The 14,159-nt window shown below is 42.0% G+C and overlaps 1 protein-coding gene across 2 annotated transcripts in view; it reads left to right on the top strand.

Moving 5' to 3' along the window:
- The window catches only part of RGS3 (regulator of G protein signaling 3), a 688,935-nt gene that overhangs the window by 628,038 nt on the left and 46,738 nt on the right, over positions 1 to 14,159 (top strand). The gene's annotated exons all lie outside the window — the stretch shown is intronic.

Below are 14,159 nucleotides of genomic sequence, written 5' to 3'. Positions count from 1 at the left end.
TTGACACTTAAACCAAAACTGTTCAGTGATCTCTTGATACTGAGAATCAACAAAATCCTGCAAACCACAAACGAAATCCAAATCTTCACTCCCTTTAACACTATCAATTAAAGCAAGACAAGGCAGACGTGACAAGCAATCTGCCGTCACATTTTTTTTTCCAGGAATGTATTCCACTGTAAAGCTGTATTCTTGTAACCTGGATGTCAAACGTGCGATCCTTGCTGTGGAATTCCAACCTCCTCCCACTGATAGAATATTTACAAGGGGCTTATGATCAGTCCTCAGAATGAACTTACTGCCCCAAATATATATTCTATAGTGCTCTATAGCCCATACACACGACAGCAACTCCCGCTCAATAACTGCATATCTGCGCTCTGTCTCACTCAGTGTCCTGGATGAGAATGCCACATTCCATTCTGACATACCATCAGTTTGGGAAAGTACACAACCCAAACCGTATAAACTTGCATCTGTAGTGATTATACACTTTTTTCCCATTCTAAAGGGTCTCAAAGTAGGGGAACCTACAATATCCTTTTTAATCTCTGAAAAGGCGTTTTCTTGCTCTGTGTTCTAAACAAATTCATTCTTTTGTCTCAAGAGTTTTCTCAAGGGCTCCATTTTTGTAGCAAAGTTAGCAACAAACTTGCTGTAATATTCACACATGCCTGAAAAAGACAAAAGCTGTTCCTTATTAATGGGAGCAGGAGCATTAAGAATGGCCTCTACATTTGATTTTTTTGGAATTAAACCTTCCCCTGAAAGAGTGTGCCCCAAATACTCCACAGATTTCTTAAACAAATTGCACTTGTGTGCTTTGAGGGTAAGACCATAGTTTTGTAGTCTGGAACATACTTCATTGAGATGAACAGAATGTTCCGCATCATTTTTGGAAAAAATCAAGATGTCATCCTGAAAGCATTTAACGTAAGAATCTAGAGCTCTAAAAATTAGGAACATTACCCTCTGGAATACAGAAGCGGCAGAAGCTAACCCAAACGGCATTCTTCTGCACTGGAAGAGACCCATGGGTGTGATAAAAGCAGTGAATTTCCTAGATTCCTCCGTTAACTCTATTTGATGGTACGCTGACCTAAGATCAAGGGTGGAAAAGATCTGCGCACCATCAAAAAGTGAAACTAATTCATTGATATTGGGAAGTGGATGGCAATCTATCACTATGTTAGAATTAAGAGCTCTCAAATCAATACAGACTCTTAACTTTTGATCAGGTTTTCGTACGAGAACAATGGGTGAAACCCACTCAGATGACTCAATAGGTTCAATTATATTATCTTTCAACAGATCATCTAACATGTCCTTTAGTTCAGATCTGACATTGAGGGGTACACCTCTCAATTTTTGTTTCACAGGAATAGCATTGTCTTTTAAAACGATTTTGTGTGCAAAACCTTTCAATTTTCCTAATTGATCACAAAATACTTTGTCAAATTTTTTACTCCAAAAGGAGGTAACATCTTCTTCCCGTTCAGAAATACTATTAACCATCTCTTGGTCACTACACAGTTCAATGGGATCTTTGGCTCGTGGATTCAGTTTGATACCGAGTTCCCATTGATCTTGCCACCCAAGAACATTCACACCTTTGGACGCTATGTACAATTTAATATAGGCAAATCTACCTCTAAAAGTCAAATGCACATTTAAAAATCCTTCAATTGAAAATATTGCCTCCATTAAAGTTTTCAGCTAAAATGTCAGAAGGTTGTAGTTTGGTAAAATCACACACCTCCTGTAATTTTTCATCAAAGTATTGTTTAGTAATGATGGTCCATGGGGACCCAGAGTCTACCATCAATTCCAGATCAACCCCAAGTATGTTAAAATTGCATTTAGGAGATTTCCTACGAGTAAAAACAACGGTACCCCTTTGTAATATGGACACAACATATCCTCTGGCAATCTCCTGTGGGGTAGGTTCAGAATCATTAACAGGAGAAACTTTGATAGGAGTGGGATAACTGGGAACAACCCGTGACTGTCCTGTTCTTCCTTGTGAGTTAAAACGTCTCTCTCTACAGACATTACTAAAGTGTCCCAGCTTACCACAAATGTTGCAAGTTCTATTAAGGGCAGGACATCCTGGAAAAGAAGCAACATGTGACTTATTACCACACCTATAACAGGAAACTGAATTGCTACTAACATCAGGTTTCCTGTAATTACTATTTGACCAATTCTTGACAGTGGATTGTGAGGTAGTACTATTCTTTGCTTCATTCTTGGACTTGACTAAGCACACTTCTTCCTCAACATTAGTCTTACTAGCATTTGCACTTTGTTTATCTACAATGTCCATCCACTTTTCGGACATCTCTGTAGATTTAGCAATGGCAATACTCTCTTCCAAACTGGGATCACCCAGGCACCATAACTTATCTTGGACTTTCTTATTCTTAACGTGAACAATAATTTGGTCACGTATCATCTCATCAGCCATTGTACCAAAATTACAACGTAAGGTTAGGGCTCTTAGAGACGTGAGAAAGTCATCGAAAGATTCATCCTGTTTCTGTGCCCTGGTGTAAAATTTAAATCTATTAAGAGCAATATTAGCAGTGGGTTTAAATCTTTTCTCTAATCTGGCAATAGCTTCAGAATAAACATTGAGATTATCCCCACTGCCTGAAGGAGTAGAAATAGGGGGCAAAGTTCTGAAAATCTCTTGTCCTTCTGATCCTAAACAGTGTAATAAAATGCTCTTTTTCCTTTCAGAACCCATTCGCTCTCCGTCAATGGCCTTCATATAGTTGAAGAATTCCTCCTTCCATCTTGCCCAAGGCAAAGGAGGATCACCCTTAATTTGTAAGAATTTAGCAGGAGGATCAAACTGCATTTCCAAAGACAGAGTTAAAATTAAAGTAAATGCCACGAAACTTGTAAACTTGTGTAGTAGATCAATATGCACAAATATAGTAAAACATGGAAAATATAGTAAATAGGATAAATTAAGCAAAGTCAATCTAATAATGCCCAAATATAAAGTCACTTGTAGGAATTAGTAAAGTTTCCTAAAGTAAGTAACACGGATAAAGTACCTTCATGACACAGAGGCAGAACGTTGAAAGAAAGAAATGTCACAAAATAAAAATTAAAATGTAGTAAACGCTGTAAAAAGCGATGAGTAAGTAGACTTTCCGTGTGAAATTGAGTTAATGGCGCGTCCGTATAATATTAATAGAGAAATCCACAACCTTCGCGTAGAAAACGAAGTTTCCGTGTGGGATCGGCAAAGGGTTGCTAGGTAACTAGAAATGAAAACAAAATGGAGTCACGTTGCACGCAGCGTGTGACGTGAGACGTTACGCTGCGTGTAGAGTGCGTTCCAATGCGCACAAGTAGCTGGAGAAATGATGCGCCGACGTGTAGATGCTCCGTAGGGTGCGTTACCATGCGCACCAGTTGCTAAGTGGATGACGCGTTGAGAAGATGACGCTCCGTAGTGTGTTGCGTCTCGGTGTCCAAGCAACAGATCGGTACCTGGTAACAGGAGACGCGTTGGGTGACGTCTATGAAGGCTCAGCGTCTTCGTATCCTGGCAACCAGAAACGGGCTTCGGTGAGGCTCGAGCAGCGATTAAATGATGCAAAACCTTAAAATTGATGAAATAGAGTCGCAAAAATCTCGCAATTCTCGTGGTAGGCTCAGGAAACCCAGGAATAAAGGTTGAAAAGGAGCAATTCCAAGTAGGATGATTTTGAAGAGGTGGAAAAAGTATGTAATCCACAGAAATCCAGCAGAAAGTCCAGAAACAATAAAAGGGGGTTCACTCCGCTCCTGTGCTGTAGATGGCTGGAGTCCTCGTCGCCAAAATATGTAATAATCCAGTAAGAAGGGTTTAAATGAAGAAGCTTTATTCAGCAGCACAGCATCAAGTATACAGCTTCAAGGTCCAAGTACAACTGACAGAGAGAGGCAGAATGCATCACCAGGAAAGTTCTGAGAACCAGAACTTCATGAATACAGTCTCATGCAATTAAAGGAGAAGTAAGGTATAATGCAGGATGTAACAGTAGGTCTCCAAGGAGACAAAGATTAGATGCACAATATTTTGGAACACTGTATCCTTCAACGTTGAATAAACCAGAGCTTTACATAGGAATCTCTTCCTACTAAGGTCGGGCGGATTTTAACCTTTCACCCACTCCAGACGTCTTTTGGAGTATTTACGGGAGAAAGGGGTGTGAAATATGCACGACTGAGTTACTCTATAAGTCTTGCGTTAGTTTATCGCCTTACCAAACGTTTGGGCGCCATGTAGTGTAGTTCCTAGTTTCCCACTAGGCCCTGCGCATTGGAATAACATAAACAGTAGTATCGACGTGGAACTGCGGATATTCCAGGCCTCCACTGACTATGCTAAACTTAATTGGGTTGTGTTACCAACTAGCTCAGAGGTCACTGGAAACTTTCTTCTCTGCATAGGAAGTGATCAGCTTCCTTGGCACAGACAAGAAGGGATTCAGTCTTCCAACAACCGTGCAACATGACAACTTTGCTCCTCAGATCAAGAGTCAATCTCTAGGGTCGTGTGAAACAATAGACATAGATTTCACTCAGTCAGTCTAGTGCAGTTTACTTTCACGAGATGTAGAGAATAGAGAGACGGGCGTTTGTCAATAACGGGTTAACATTTATTGAACAGTCTTTCTTCTCGTACAAGAGAAATGTATTGCCACAATTGCAATAATTGTTATTATAAAAAGTACGTACAGTAAGATAAGTATTGCGAAATAGAACTGTAAAAGCATTGATATGGTTTCTTAGCCATACAATGGTTTAAAAGTAATAAAACATATATACAGTCATATATACATTAGGCTAACATACTCAACTGGTGCTTCTAACTAAGCCTACCCCAGTGTGCCTGACCTAAGCCTAACACGTGAAAGGGGAGTAAGTAAGTAGCTTTAGGTTAAGTTGGTTTTGCCAAGGTTTGTTTCAAGAATTCTCGTCTAAGGGTTTAGTCAACACCATACCTCTGAATAGAATGATGGAGGATTGGTATCTCCTTCAGGGGTCTCTCTCGATATCCCAGTCACCCGCGAGGGTAAACCGGAAGCGCCGGGACTGGATTTCTCTGCACGAGAAAGACAGCGGCTTCTCTCAGCGCGTCGAGGAAGGAGGGGTGACAGCGTCCGCGGGCAGCTGGAATCTGCTGGATGTCTTCGCAGAGGACGGTTGTTCAGCTCCTTAAGCGTACTGCACCATAGTTCGCGCTGTAGCGGCGATAATGGTAATCAGCAGCTTCACCACCACAGGATAGCAGGCTGCAGCGACAGAGTGCTAGATTTTACCAACACAGGGTCATGCTGGCATCAGCAACAGGCAACGAACTCGCATTGCTTAAGGCAACGTTGGTAATATTTATACCTGACAGGTGCCGGGTTTGACGCAAGTTTGCTGGACATAAGACGTCAATTAAAGATGTCACTAGGAAGTGACAGTTATCAATTGCTCATTAGAGTTCCATTACTAATCAAAACATAGCAAGCGGGGATTTCCAGGTTTGCTAAGTTTTTATCTTGTTGAAGAACTCGGAGTGTTATCTAGGAATATCAGATAGTGACTGCTGCTCTGTCATTGCACTAATTGGTCGCAAAGGAAGTAGCAGAGAGTCATGCTGGAATGTGGCTCTGTTCGTGTGAGGCCAGAGATGACTTTTCAGAAAATCGCACTTGAACGGTTATGCCAATATAGGGAATAAATGGATTTATAGCCGAATAGGGGCATAAGGTCACAGTATCGATCAGGAACCTAGATAAGCACGCAACAGAACCTCAATGTGGTTCTTCCCTTTGAGTCACTGCATTTCTGCGAGATTCAGTTCTTGACATGGAAAGTGGCTTTCCTTGTAGCAATTACATCGCTACAGAGGGTTAGTGAACTGCAAGCCCTCACCATCCAAGAGCCTTTTTTCCAAATTCATTCCAACAGGGTAGTGCTCCGCACTAACCCTAAGTTTCTGCCCAAAGTTGTGTCTCAGTTCCACATCAACCAAACTATTGAGTTGCCGGTTTTCTTTCAAAATCCTGAGTCACTGGCGGAGCGGATGCTCCACACCCTTGACGTTAAACAGGCCCTAATGTATTACATCATAGGACCAAGGATTTTAGAAAGACTAAGCAGCTTTTTGTCGCCTTTGCGCCACATCACAAAGGTAACCCTATTTCCAAGGCTGGTATTGCTAGGTGGATCGTGAAATGTATTCAAATCTGCTATGCAAAAGCAAAACGCACTCTTCCCATTCCACCAAGAGCCCACTCCACCAGAAAGTTGGGGGCCTCTATGGCTTTCCTTGGAAACATTCCCTTAGAGGACATATGTAGAGCAGCCACATGGTCTACCACACACACATTTACTAAGCATTACTGTGTAGACGTGCACTCCAGACAGCAGGCAGCTGTAGGGCAGGCTGTTCTCAAAACACTTTTCCAAACTGCTGCAGCTGGCACGGGCGGCCACCGCTAATGGAGGGACTGCTATGTATTCTATGCACAGATATGAATTCAGCAGCCCACATGCCTCGAACTGAAAATGCTACTTACCAGTATGCATCTGTTCTTGGCATGTAGGGCTGCTGACATTCATATCGCCCGCCCTCCTCCCCGGCGCCTGTAGCAGCTGCAGTATTCACATATATACTCATAGCATGGTCATCATTCACTGAGTTTCACTCCATCTTGGCCACAATGGCTACAAACAATCTGGGGATGGAGTTGATGCCCATGCGCACTGTAGTCCAGGGGAGGAGCCACCTATCTCGTGATACTTCGAAGACTCTTCCAGGACAACAATGTGCAATCATCCGGACCCAACACTAGGCGGCGATCTATGCACAGATATGAATGTCAGCAGCCCTACATGCCAAGAACAGATGCATACTGGTAAGTAGCATTTTCAATAGCATTTTCATTCTGCCCTAACCACATCCAGGTGAACCTCCTGTGTGTCTGCAGTTTGAGGACAATTCTAGCAGTCCATCAAACCTTGCACACCAAGGCTCGGTGATGACCATTTTCTACCAGATGTGTCAAAAGCATGCCCCATACCCAATCCATATGAACTGCATAGACAACCCTTCTCTCCCCTGCCCACCGGTCCAGACCACTACCCATGAGTGCTTGATCACCATACTATTCTAGGACTAAAGAGAAGAGGAAAGCAATGTCAGGCACAGCTAGGCAACACGTTTATTACAACAGTTCTAGATAAACATAGCGTTATTAACAGCCGGAGGACCACCTGCCTAACACCTTGACCTGTTTTGGGCTTAAACCATGTATTAACACATAACACCATGGAATTCTTCAAGGGAGGGAACTAGAGGCTAAGAGGTGTTCAGGGTGAGCTGGCCCCCAAACCTATCATGCACACACAAAAGAAGCTACCCTGAATTATTAGTCAATAACAAAACACAATCAAGTCCATACAAAGCACTAAGTCAGTAAAGTGCTAGGCATCTCAAAAAATGCCCCTAAAATCTGGAACTCCATACCAGTGCATATCAGGACAACCCCCTCCTTCCTGTGCTTCAGGAGACCGCTAAAGGATCTCTTCCTCATCCTACATCTCAGCTTGTGGATCATCCGTCGCCCATTATTACAGATTCTCCACCCCGCTCTCCCTACACCACCTCCTTGTCATTTGTCTTCCCTCGTGCTCAACCACCAACCTGATCAGATTCTACTGGGCCATCCTTATTATTCTTGCTATTGTGTTATGAACTGATGTAAAGCGCTCTGATACCACCAGGTCTTGCCAGCACTTTATAAAACTCTTGAATACATTAATTAAATAAATTAAATACGTTTGTCCCTAAAAATTCAAAAAAGTAATAATGATAATAAAATTAAATAAATACCTGCTAATCTTTAATGCGGATGGAACCCTTTCCTATTCTTTGAAGTATACAGAAAATCTCCTGTGTGCTAGCTGGCTAAACCTCCGTTCTTTAGCACCCTCGCTGTATGTGATTGTCACTAAAGCCATGAAATATAGAATGAAAGTAAAATAGGAACTCCATTCTAAGCTATTTAGTGATATCCAAAGACACCTTTAACATTAAATGGAGAGGGATTTTTTCATGCTGCCAACTTGGCTTCCAGTGTGTGAAATCATTAGTATTTACATTTGATAGACAGCACAAAAATAATGATTAAGAGTAATATCCAAGTCTCAATATAATGTTAAACTAATTTCTCCTGACTTCACATTTCAAGATTGGAAGACAAAATAATTCAAAAAATAAAGTGCAATGGATTGGTATAATCTTGTGCCTTACATCAAACGTTTTTAAAAACAAAAAATAAGTATATACTAATCTTTTGTTGGGAATGAACCCCTATCAAGGTTCCCTACGATCTGTAGATTTTCCTTTGTACTGTCTAGTTTGAGGACAATTTGTTTCCTCTAAGGAGTTGTTAGAGAAGCGCAGCAACATAGAACACAAAAAATATATGTTATAATCCCTCAGATTCATATTAAAATTAAGGAAGGGGAACTAATATAGAGACCAATAAAACCTTTTAAATGTGTTCATAGCTTGTCGCATGGGAAGTTTCAAGCAAGATTTAAAAAGCATTTGCAATGCAACAGGTCTCGAATTAGTTAGTTAGAGAATTTGGCATTGTTTATATTGAGCTGGATATGTTTGCTGGTTTGTGTACTGTGTGTGTTAGGGAATGGCAGGTTTGTATGTATCTGTGGAGTAAGTATGTGTATTATAGCGATCCCATGCCATGTTTACATTGGCAGTGAGGCTAACAGTAGACATATACACAGGCATAAACATACAGAGCGACACATGGTCCGATACACACATGGAGACAAACACACAGAGACAGACACGCACATAGAAACATACACACCGAGACGCACAGACAGTCACGCACACATAGACTGACGCGTATAGAGATGCACACGCAGAGACCCACATAGAAACAAAGATGCACACACAGAGAAGAGACGTACTTGCAGAGACAAATGCACATATTGAGACGCACACACAGAAAAATACACGCAGATAGAGACATGCACACCGAAACAGAGATGTGCACCGAGAGACAGAAACACGCACATAGAGATGCACACACAGACACGCGCACACAGCAAAAAACACTCGCAGACAGAGATATGCACACAAGAGGGGATGTCACTGTTAGGGGATGCCATGACAGAGGCATGGGAGGTGGGCTGGCATGTACAGAGAAGGAAACATACATTACAATTTTTATTTTTAATTATAAGAGAACAATGGGAAACCACAGAGGGGGTGAACAAATACAAACAAGCCACACTCGTGACAGTTGCAGAATTTGCAGACCACATTGGACTCTATTTTTTCCATTTTCAGAGACTAACCCTAAACCGACTGCTGCTAGGTATGTCCTCAGCCTTTCATGAGGATTTGTCAAAAACACTTAGGAGGAACTTTCGAGCAAGAACAGCAGAGACTGGAGAACAAGTAGCCAGATGATAGAGACTGGGAAAGTAAAGCAAGTATATGAGATTCCGCTTTAGAGCGCTGCCTGCCTCATTTCGTGTATATTTTGAAGAAAAGCCAATTTTGAAGAAAAGCCAATATGGTTGAGCTTCCCAGCCTTTTAACTGCTGCTGCACACAGAGGAGGCATCCAATGTTAGTAAACTCTGTAAAAGGACAGAGCATTCAAGAGGGAAGCCCCTTACACTGGACGGAAGCCCCTTACACTGGGGGAAAACGTTGCGTTGTGCAGATGAGTGAGCAGATTACACTTTGAGTGCTTAACAGATGCATACAAATTTGGCTGATATTGCGAAAATATTTTCTTCACGAATTACCTGTAATTTTTGTGCAAATGAGGTGTACTGTGACAAATACACTTGGGTGAAATATGTAAGCTGGGTATGCCTCCGAGCACCGAAGTCGCATGAGAACCGCTTTCAAAATATGACCCTTAACAGTTTCCTCAGCAACTCGGGAACGGTGTTTGTGCCACATGTAGCAGTTGCAAGCACACAGTTCCACAGTGCCTCAGACATTATCTGCTCAAACCAGTCCTAATGGGCGAAAAATAAACACTTTTACGCAAAATCCATTATGGGAACTTATGCCAGAATACATTCGCATAATTCAAATGTGTCCAGGTCTACAGACATGTATGTACAGCACCCGCAGAGTAAACGTTTTGTTTTCAGTTTAGGGTGAAGTTTCAAGTCTCGCCACAAAGTGGCAGCAATTCCCATAAGTGTGGGATGGCGGAGAGCATTATGTAAGACTACATCAAACTACAAGAAATGTAACTCCATCGTATATCGTGCAGTCGGGGTTAGCGACTGTAAAACGAGTTCCGCCCTAAATTCAGCTCTCACATCAATCTGAAGAAAACATTTTTCCTTCGAAACTTAAACATCTGCACATTGGATAGTTCAATGAGGCCTTCCAGAAGAAACCCAAACACTGGTAAGACAAAAACAATTTAGCATCATGTCACAAAGACAGGAAAACTAACAGGAAATTTGGAAGAAGGAAGAGTAGAATTTACCCAAGGAATGAGGGTGGCGCGTGTACTGTTCTTATAAACATTTCCATTTTTGATACAGACATCTTGCATGATTTACTGCCCCCAAAATAAGCGTTGAATATTCATGTGTATATAACGGTGACCGGTGCTATCGTCCCACAACGCACACTAGGGCCCTTGTGACAATATTTATATATCTATATATATAGATAGATAGATAGATAGATAGATAGATAGATAGATAGATAGATAGATAGATAGATAGATAGATAGATAGATATATTGTCACAGGGGCCCTAGTGTGCTTTCAGGGACGATAGCACCGGTCACCGTTATATACACATGAATATTCAACGCTTATTTTGGGAATATGTATGTATGTATATATGTATGTCACTTTATACATCCTGATATAAACATAGCCATTGTTCAAATAACATAAATTCACACATATGGTCAGAGTTACATTATACGATATCTGCACAAATTTGCATCGAAGCACACGCTCACACAAGTCTAGCTCCAAATCAATATGAACATTCGCATACAGGTCCTACTCACAATTTTGTAAACTAATAGACTTCAAAGATGAAGTTGTAACAACATTAAATGATTTAAACTACAATAAAAGGGGTCTTTTTGAGGAGGTGTGGATTTAAAAAAAACACTTCACGCAGGCCCTAATGTAGGTGCTCGGTCTGTTTGTGAGTGTCTCGAAGACGGCAGATCACGGTATGCTCAGGATCACACGAGCTTGCTCACGTGTGAAACTGAGATTCTAGGTTCAGAGTCAACAATTCATTCCTACACGGCATCCCCTTACTATCACGTATTGGGAACACTCCACAAACATCTACTCTGGTCCTTAAAGAGGGGCGAGTGGACGCAAATTGGGTAATTTGATTTATTTCTGTGCCGAGCATTGTGTAGGTTTGTTGCATGTGTTGTTATTATTTTGTGTTGTGTGTAAACCTAGCAGTGCAGAATTTTTGTAAAGCGCCTTGAAGTAGCAAAAAGGCACATGCGACGCTTTACACAGTAGCAATAATCAAGCAATGCCACTCACACCCTAAACCCTCGCTAGACCCCGAAGAACGTGTAACCCAAAATGCCTCTCTGCAGAGCAGGCAATGCCGCGAGCTTCACTAAACAGGTCACAGAACTCGGGGACCGGGGCAGTAACTGGGTCAAACCGGGAGAAATAGGTCGCTTCTAATTTATCAAGCTCTGCACAGGAAACATTTTCAATAAGCAATGCACAGGAGGCCCTTGTATGAGGGTACACCTGCAAACACACACACACACAACGGTTTCCATCCAAAGGAGGCCTAAAACCAGGCCCAGAAATAGTGAAGGGGGAAAGTATTCTAGTGCCACTTTTAGTAAACGTCAAAGAATGACGGGGACATTTCTGGATATGATCTGGGATGGTCCTAAAATACAAACGTGATGGTCACAGGTCCATGCTGCACTGGAGGACGTGATGGACTTCCCGATACCACAGGACCTCAATTGTTATCCTGGATATAACAAATGATTAGGCTGGGTCAAATGGAAATAAACTGTTGCTGCATACTGGATACCTTGTGGCCAAAACCAGTGTTGCCAGGCGCTGGCGGACAAACATTAGCCCCCGAGGTGTCAGTGGCTTTGGGGCACGGACTATGGTGCTCCAGCTAAAAGTCCATATATTTTCATGGGCAACCCTGGCTCCTATATAAGTATTGAGGTAAGAACCCTGGCTCCTATATAAGTATTGAGATAAGAGGTTAGACCACTTCCAAAACTCCTTGCTCACAGAAAGTGCGCTGTGGTTTGCTGTGTGGTTAACGTATGCTAAGAAATAGTTCCTATGATGTCGTCTCTAACATTGCAGATTACCCACGTGACAACGACTTCTGTCAATTACTTTATTCACTGCCTGTTTTGTGTTCAGGAAACAATACCAAGTGTACAAAAAAAACTATCAGCTCATGCTTTCGGTAGAGCACCACCTGCTACAAGAGCACACTACAGCCTTCCCAACTGTAAAATTCTTAATAGGTTTAAAGAAAAAAGTTATAAATACTGCACCGAGACACTCAAAGGTATACAGCCATTACATAGCATTAAAACGCAAAGTATAGGTTTGGGTCATGACATCTGGTAGGTCGAGTGCTGCACACGTGCTTAAGGCCTCAGGCCAGTCCCCACATGCAGCAGGTCGAGGGCACGGGCTGCACTCTAACCTGCAAAGCCATCTACTTATACCACAGACTTTCTGCAAACCCCCAACCACAGATCCACCTCCAAACGGGAACGCATACTGGGCTGTGGAGGAGCGGCAGCAGATGGCAACCTATGGTCCTTCTGAGTCTCCCTTTTAGGCTGCGGGGGCTTCTGAGGCTGCCGGGCTCCGGTGAGCCCAGTCTTCTTTGTCTCCTCCTTACACTTCCGACTGGCATGCTCTTCTTCGGCTTGTCGCAGGATGTCCAGCGGGTCCGACTCATTGTCATACTTCATGGCAGCGGCCGGAGTGAGGAGCATGTGAGACTTTTTTTAATTAAATGCGTTCGTATAAAATGAAGAGTTTACCCTTGATAGCTGTTCTCGAGTTCTGGTGGACAAATGTCTCTTTCTCACCAAACCCTGTTCTAATTGGTAGCCCAGAAGGCAGTTGCATTTTAAGAAAGGAATTTCTCTAGATGTCTGTGTTGGAGCATGGGAGTGTAAACATGTTCGTACCCGTGCAAAAAAATCCCGGTGCTGACCGAGTGCTTAGTAAAGGCTCGTAGATAGACAGTAAGAACGCAGGCGTTGTGCATTTGCGCTGCTTTACATTTCTGCAAATGCATTTCCTATGTATGGCACTGATAAAAAAACAAGCTAAACAAGCGCCGCCAGCCCGAGCTTCGCCGTAAAATGGATCAAGAAAAAAAAAAGAAGTTCTGCAGTGGTGCGCGTGCCACTGCAAGCATTTGTCTTCAATTATTGTCTGGCCGCGATAATAGAAGACACATAGGCCATAGGCGGAGCTATGCGACCACCTATGGCCTATTGCGTGTTCTGTTAAAAACAGCACGCAAAGCCCAATCAAAATGGACCTTGGAAATGCACACGCACGAGCTGTGGAATTTCAAGGTCCATTTTTAAACCCCATACAACAGGGCTTTTCGGTTCGCGAGCTCTAAAAACCAGTTAGTTAAAATTATATCAATGGAGTCTCACATTTGTATGACTTCTATAACCATAACAGTTAGCATACAAATGTATTCCTAGCCAGTCAGTGTTTCAGAATTGAGAATAATCCTCTAATTTCTCCTGTTCTCTCTTTATCAGGATCTAAAAATGCTTTATCTAATTATCTATATGCTGTTTTCCCTCATGATCGTGCAATCAAAAGATGTTATGGCAAGAATGTCACGTGAAATTAAGTCTTGTATTCTCAATCTACATGATAGTTGATCGAACCTACACATCCAAGTCAGTAATAAAAAATTCAAACTAATGCCCCTCATTACCAACAAATATTTTATAAAACCTGCTTTTCCCCCAATGTAATATGCTCATTGTTATGATTTTCATATCCTACTGCATCTTTCAATATATACAAAATGATCTCAGTATAACATGCTCATCTATTTTCTAC

Source organism: Lissotriton vulgaris, chromosome 5, assembly GCF_964263255.1.
Source record: "Lissotriton vulgaris chromosome 5, aLisVul1.2, whole genome shotgun sequence".
NCBI lineage: Eukaryota > Metazoa > Chordata > Amphibia > Caudata > Salamandridae > Lissotriton > Lissotriton vulgaris.
The sequence above is the reverse complement of the archived record's forward strand: the minus strand, read 5'-3'. Positions and strand labels throughout refer to the sequence as shown.